Genomic DNA, 8232 nt, shown 5'->3' on the forward strand with positions numbered 1-8232 from the left:
TAGAAAATCCTTTTATACCCTATATATATATATATATATATATATATATATATATATATATATATATATATATATATAACTTGTTTACATGATTAATTTATCACTGAAATCGGGAGAATTCCCGCAAAAGCTTAAAGAGGCGCGAGTGATTCCTCTTCACAAAAGTGGCTCAAAGACTGATCTGACTAATTGGAGACCGATTTCTCTACTGTCGGTGTTCTCGAAAATGTATGAAAAAGTTATGCATATACAGCTTTATGCACATTTAACAAAACATGGTTTTTTAAGTGATAGTCAGTTCGGATTCAGGAAAGGACATTCTACTGTTCATGCTATGCAGCATTTTCTTGATTTTCTGAATACATCAATGGAAAATGGTGAAATGACTTTATCGGTTTTTATAGATTTTAAAAAAGCGTTTGACACGGTTGATTTTAAAATTTTAATTGATAGGCTAAGGTCACTTGGAGTCACAGGTAGTATTTTAAAGTGGTTTGAATCTTATTTGATAGGGAGGTCGATACGTGTATGTTTTGATGATGTTATATCTAAAAAAAATTTTATAAGTTGTGGTGTTCCGCAAGGTTCTGTTTTGGGTCCCTTACTATATCTTGTATATGTAGATATTATGCGGTTTTATGTTCCGGGTGTTGTTAATACTTCTTTCGCTGATGACACGGTATTTTCAGCTGCTGCAAGAAATGCTGATGATCTTGTGGAGAAAATTAATCAAGCTTTAAGTCATCTTTTAATTTTTTCAAAGATTAGCCGTTTATCAGTGAATGTTTTAAAAACTCATTTTATATTATTTAGTAGGAAAGGAAGTCCAGTTGATTTAAATGGAAAAATATTTCTTTGTAATAGGCCATTGAAACAAGTAGCTGTGGTGAGATACCTTGGTTTCCAGCTTGATCAAAATCTGAATTGGAAAGCACATGGTGATCAAGTGGCAGCTAGGGTATCTAGAGGGCTTGGATTGATTCGGCGTCTGAGAAATCAGTTACCTCATTCTGTCCTTTTAACTCTTTATCATTCTATTGTCATGCCTTATATTTCTTATGGTTGTGTGATATGGGCTGGTGGATTTTATACAAATTTTAAATGTGTTCAGGTTTTACAAAATAAAGTTATTAGACTACTAGGAAATTATGTCCATGGTGAAAATGATACAGTTAATTGCTATAGGAAACTTATGATCTTTAATGTTAGCCAACTTAATGATTATCAACTTGCTATATTTGTATTTCAGAGTATTTATGGTTTGTCCCCTGAAATTTTTCGTCAAGTGTTTATGAGGAATTCTTCATACCACAGTTATGAGACTAGAAATATGGATGATTTGGTATATGAGTGTCGCAGCTCTCAGAGGGGAAGTTTTGGTCCCAAGTTTGCTGGACCAGTAGTGTGGAATTCTTTACCAATGAGTATAAGGTTATCTGAAAATGTTAGCCAGTTTAAGAGTAGACTGAAGAATCACCTTTTGAGTAGAAAATAAATAAATAATTTAAATTGGATGGCTTATTGATTTGTTATTTTAAGTGTTGTTGTTTTTTTTTTGTTTTTTTTTCTTATTCTTTGTTTTCCTGTTGTTTTCTTGTTCCCAATTTTTTTGTTTCGTTTTGTTTGTTTGTTTTTTTTTTTTTTTTTTTTTTTTTTTTTTTTTTTTTTTTTGTTAATGTTGTTGGTATTGGTGCTCAATAATATTTATCAGCCACTACTAACAAGTCTCTGACTTTCTAAAGTGGCTGATGTGGTTTTTTTTGTATATTGATGATATGTATAATAAAAGTGTCTCTCTCTCTAAAAAAATATATATTTTTAATATTTGGGGACTCATCCTTAAATTAGCTTTCACATTGAATGCTCTGAAAAAAAAAAATATTATTCCAAAGAAAAGTATACTATAGGCTTAAGACTTCTGTATAGTACTCAAAATGATTTTTCATAAAGCGCCAGAAAACTTGGTCCTACAAATTCTGTTTTGACGTTTAGAACACCCCTACCTCCAAGAAAAAGCCTTGACCATTTTTCACCCAAATTGCAGGTGTGTAGTAATGCAAACTTTTATTACCGTTATTAATATTTTAATTTGGTACCATATAATAGTCTTTTATTATGTATGGACTTTGCATTCTTTCGTGGACGAATGCGGTACCATGTGAACATGTGACTTCAAAAACCAGAGCAAATTCATACCGTTTTTCGTATTTGTGCCATTTTTGCCACCCCAACACCTAGTTGATGTGGCGCTTCGCGCCCCCCAAGCCCCCCTGCGCACGTAAGTCGTTATGTGCCATATTAATTACGCGTCATTGTAGTTGTGTCCCTGTGTCCCACCTGTGAATAGATATATATATATATATATATATATATATATATATATATATATATATATATATATATACTAGCTGTTGGCCCCCCGCGCGCGTAAGTCGTTACGCGCCATATTAGTTACGCGCCATTGTAGTTGTGTCCCTGTGTCCCACCTGTGAATATAGATAGATTTATATATGTGTTTCAAACTACGTAAAAATTGCGAATATACAACATTTTTGGCTTTCCCACAACTGGGAGCTATCCGTTTCCAATTGCCAGCAATTGATCTGAAAATGTTTGACCAGAGTCATCGTTTTGCAATCGGACACGCATATTTGTAATTAATTTTAATATTTTTACGTGTGCCCATAAATTAGAATTTTTCAGGCAAGCGTTCATTTCGTCTGCAGGAGTTAAACTACGTAAAAATTGCGAATATACAACATTCTTGGCTTTCCCATTGTCTGTGCATATACAAAGCCGTATGTACTAATAATGACGTCATATGCAAACGCTCTTTTTACAAACAAACAAACATACATACACACAACTCGTTTTTATATAGATAGATAGATAGATAGATACAATACAAATTAACTGCGTAAAACTTGCGAATATACAACATTCTTCGCTGTCCAATTGTCACTGCATATAAATAGATTGTCAGGTTTACCGACCCTCGAACATGCAACGTACAATTGTCCATGGGAAAAACAATCAGTATTAAGATCTATACCACATTTTTCTAATGATTGACCTTGAGCTTTGTTAATGGTGATTGCAAATGCTAATCGAATTGGGAATTGCAATCTTTTAAATTGAAAAGGCAGATCCGTTGGAATCATGGGAATGCGAGGAATAAGAACAGCCTCACCCTCAAAAGGCCCTGTCAAGATTGTGGCCTCTATTAGGTTTTCCATTGCTTTTTTTACGGCAAGTCGCGTGCCATTGCAAAGCTTTGGTGGGTTGATATTTCTTAAAAGTATTATTGGTACGCCTATTTTTAGTTGTAGCACGTGTGGTGGAAACCCTGAAAGATCTATGGAATTTAAAAATTCAGATGGATAATTAACCGCTTCATTTGGTTCCAAAACTGTGTCGACTGACTTGTAAAGGACTGGCTGGTCTCGAATCTTGGTCAAAACAATATTGTTGATTTCGTGGACGTCTATATTTTTGGGTGCGAGAATCGCTCTTTCACTTAGCCATTTATTATTTTTATAATTTTATAGAATATTCGGAAATACTTTTTCAATCAATTCATTTTTGGACGTCACTAAATTACAGAAATCAGCAGGTAGTTGTATACGTCCTGAAATTGAGTCTATCGTATCATAAATGTCTTTTTGTTCCGACGTTAACTTGGAAATGTTATTTTGTACATACGACAATAGATCACTCATACTGTAACTTTGTTCACGATCCAATTCTACACATGTCGAAACAGCAGCGATACGGCATTTATATTCCCTGTGTCCCGGTCGTCATTTGTGTCCCGGTATCCCAGTCTGTAATTTCTCTTTGAGTGTCCCGGTCGTTATTTATATTCCCTCTGTCCCGGTCGTCATTTGTGTCCCGGTCTGTAATTTCTCTTTGAGTGTTTTTTCTTTTTAGTATTTTTTAGTTTTTTACATTTTTTCTTTTTTCAGTTTTCTTTTTCTTCTTTATTTTTCAGTTTCACTATGAAATACATATCGCCGAACCTTTGTTTTTTTAACTAAAATCTGGTAGGCATTGATGACCTTATCCAAGTCAAAATCCCAAACCCAATCATCATCGCTATCATTTTCAGTTTTGATATGTTTTGACTCTCGCTGTCCAGGTTGATCTTCATCTAACTGCGCGGTTTTGCGTTCTTTAGCCTCAAGCCTGTATCCTTGCTGTTCTTTTGATTCCTCGGCACGCTTTCTTTTCTGACTTTCTCTATCAGCAGCAAGTTTTTTGGCATAGACTCTTTGAGCATCTTCATCGGCTTTTGCCATTGTAAGTTCATCAGTCATTTTAAACTTAAACATTAATAGATTTCTACGTGAACATATATGTCTTAAATATCTTTAATGACATCACCGTCATAGCAAAAATGACGACAACTTACTTCATGAAGTCAGCTGACACAGAAACATGACGTCACCTGATCCACAGACAGACAACTTATTTATATATATATATATATATATATATATATATATATATATATATATATATATATATATATATATATATATATATATATGTTTTTAACTACGTAAAACATGCGAATATACAACAATCTTCGCTGTCTCATTGTCTGTGCATATAAATAGATTGTCAGGTTTACTGACTCTTGAACATGCAACATATAATTGTCCATGGGAAAAACAATCCGTATTCAGATCTATGCCTCATTATTCTAATGATTTGTCCCGGTCGTCATTTATATTCCCTGTGTCCCGGTCGTCATTTGTGTCCCGGTCTGTAATTTCTATTCGAACAATCCCTGTGTCCCGGTCGTCATTTATATATCTCGCCTGTGCCCCCGGCGTCCCCGTTGTAGTTGTGTCCCTGTGTCCCGGTCGTCATTTAAATTCCCTGTGTCCCGGTCGTGATTTGTGTCCGGGTGTCCCAGTCTGTAATTACTCTTTGAGGTTCCCGGTTGTCATTTATATTCTCTTTGTCCCGGTCGTCATTTGTGTCTCGGTATGTAATTTCATCAGTTGACAAACATGACGTCAGTCGACAAACAACTTCATGACGCATACAGCTCAATCCTTATAATGACGTCAGTCGACAAACATGACGTCATTCGACACACAAACATGACGTCACTCGACCCACACACACATACACACACAGGCAGCTTATTTTTATATATATAGATATAGACACCTCCTTCAGTTTTAGTGCTTCTTATTGCTGTGTTGATTGTGTCAATAAATATGTCTAAAATATTTCGATGCTGACTAAGGTATCTTGGAATTTGTATTTGATAGTATTTGCGTCCTATATATACCGAGATTCCTGTTTCACAACACAAAATTGCAGAAGTAGGTATTTTGATCCAGTAGGCTTTGAAACTTGTTGATTATGTATATATACCAACAATCCTAACATGACTGGTAGTCATGTGGTATTCATTGAGTAAAAAATTATGATTCACTGCAAGAGATGGCAGACATCATCACTTGTTTGTTTCATGATCTCTTTCGTTGCAGAAAAGCAGAGCATGAAACGGTTTTTCTGGTAAAATGATGGACTGACGTAGGTCTACATTCAAGGATGTATTCAGGATGGGAACGGGATGGATTCAAGCCCATAGAAGACCAAAACTGGCGCAGATTAAAAATTTTTCATCCTGTCAGTGTTGAATTCAAATTTTTCCATAACTTCAAATCACAATTCAACATTTTTGTTCGTAAGCAGAAGTAAAAATGCTACAAAAGAAAAAGACCAACAATTTTACAAACTTAAATCCATAAAACTATTTTTTTTTACCAAGAGCATTATGCCTTTACACTATGTCCTGAGCTCCTTACAATTGTCCTAGCGAGGACAGACTGGGCGTAAAAGGTTGGAGCTATTCTGGTGCTGAAACATTGTTTGGGATCTTCGTTCTGTAATAAGCTCCTTCCTTGGTTCCCTTCCACAAAAGAGAAATCCCGCTTGTATGGCGTCATAGTGGCGTTAGAATTTCCACAGGTGTGCCTAACCAGAACCGTGACTGTAAACAGCGCTACAGAGTGACATTTAGGAATAGAACTAATTTCAGAAATTATAGTGTAGTAAACTACACATTATTTCCACTGGACCCTGGTTCATAGATAATACATCTTGGTTTTATGAGTTTTGGTGTTTTTTTAGAAGAAAAACCGCTTCCCTGCTAAACTATCCATTAAAGGCTACCTCCCCATAGCAACATAATATTTGTAGGCATGATTATATAAAATTCAGTGGTAGAAAGCTTGAGATTGCTTGTTCAGGATTTCAAATCTTATTGACAGAAGAGCATTGTCAATTTTGGAAAACCATGTTAAGACCATGACAGGCCTGGAATTACACAAAGCCTGTACTAGAACTGATCGTCCCGGGAATTTCCTGCTGTTCGACCCTAAGCCTGCTTAAGCGCTTTATGTGGACTTGAGAAGATGCGTTAGTCCCCGTACTGCCCTTTGTTTTGGGAACATTGCTGTTTCTGAGGCCATTATAATTTCAATAATTTAAATAATGTGAAAATTATAATTTGGAAGGTAGCAACGTTAAAAACCAAGCATCCTATTGACATGTTGACTGGGGAATTTGGACGTTTTGAACAGGTTTTATTAGGGTGTATAGAAACTCATATTGGGCAGGAAACATGAAATAAAGTAAAAAGGAACTTGATTACTGAGGCAGAAAGGATGAGGTGCATAATCAGGGTGTAGGGCTTATGATGAACAAGAAAGTAGCTATGTCCTGTTTATATTGTGAACGTGTTAATGGTAAAATGCTGGTCGCTCATTTTACTACTAAAAAGTACATTGTATTAGTCATAGTAGTATATACCCCTGTTAAACCGACAGATAGCGATAATTGTCGCTTAGATGAATTCTACTTAAAGCTACAAGAACAAATAGACAAGATTCCAGATGAAAATAAGACCTTTTCATCAGGGGACTTTAATTTCCAAGTTGGTAGAAAAAGGGATAGATGGTATCCTAGCCTAGGTAAGTTCGGTGTGGGAAAAGAAAACTGTAAGGGTTATAGACCACTGGATTCTGTCTGTAGCCAAAGCAGTATTTGGTCACAAAATACTACTTCTACTACTTAAAAATTACCGCAGCACAAAGCGACCTCACACTAACACAGCTACGCATACTCTTCCTCCATCTCAATCTATTCTAAGCCTTTCTCTTTAAACCCTCCCAGGAAGTTCCCATTTTCCTTCCATCTCTCTTTACGACATCCCCAAATCTCAACCACTTATGATCTACTATCTTTTTAACCCTATATGGTTGGCCTACAGTGACAATCTTCGGTAATCTGTCATCCTTAATACACATAAAGTGCTCTAGCCATCTCAACCTTTCTCTCATTATAACCATAGACAACAGGATAGAACCACACTTTTTTTACTGTCTATTTTTTGAAATATGGTCAGTCCGCCTAGTACCCAGACCAAAACGTAGTCTGATGCATATCTAGAAAATATTCATCCGCTTTTCAAAGCTTCCATGCTTCTGAACCATATTTGACCACTGTCGTCACTGTAGATTCCAATATTCTAAACTTGATCTGCAGACATTTCTTTCTATTCTTACAAACCCTTTTAAGTGTGAAAATTACCAATGAGTCTTGTTTAGTCTACTTTTAAAATCTTCATTGCTCCGTTTTCTAATAATTTTTGAGCTGAAAAACCTCTTCCTAGCTAATTTGTCTTTTAAGGCTGCCTCCCCATAGTGCGATAAAATTTGTAGGCATGAATATATAATGAGTCAAAGGTAGTAGGTTTCAGATTGTTTGTATAGGACTTGGACTCTTGTTGATAGATCATTGCAAAATGCTGAAAACCATGTTGTGACCTAGATTGGCCCAGGATTGTACAATGCTTCCATTCATACCAAGGTCCCTGGAACTTCTTTCTGTCCGGTTCTTTCCAGATTAAACACTTCGAGTGTAGATCTCAAGAATATTTTATCTAGACCCCTGTCCTGCGTAGGTATCTGGGTCCACCGCTTTTCTTGAAGCTAAAATAATTTCAATGAATGAGAGAATATGAAAATTGGAACTTGGAATGTTACAGTGTTAAAAATAACTATCATATCGACAATTTGACTGACGAACTCAGATGATTCCAACTACACTTATTAGGACTTTCAGAAACTCCTAAATAGAACATGGTTTAGAATATCGAATTAATTTATTCAGGCAGTAGCGATGGGGGACATAGACACAGAGTAGGGC

Source organism: Artemia franciscana, chromosome 13 (assembly GCF_032884065.1).
Source record: "Artemia franciscana chromosome 13, ASM3288406v1, whole genome shotgun sequence".
In the NCBI taxonomy this organism is placed as follows: domain Eukaryota; kingdom Metazoa; phylum Arthropoda; class Branchiopoda; order Anostraca; family Artemiidae; genus Artemia; species Artemia franciscana.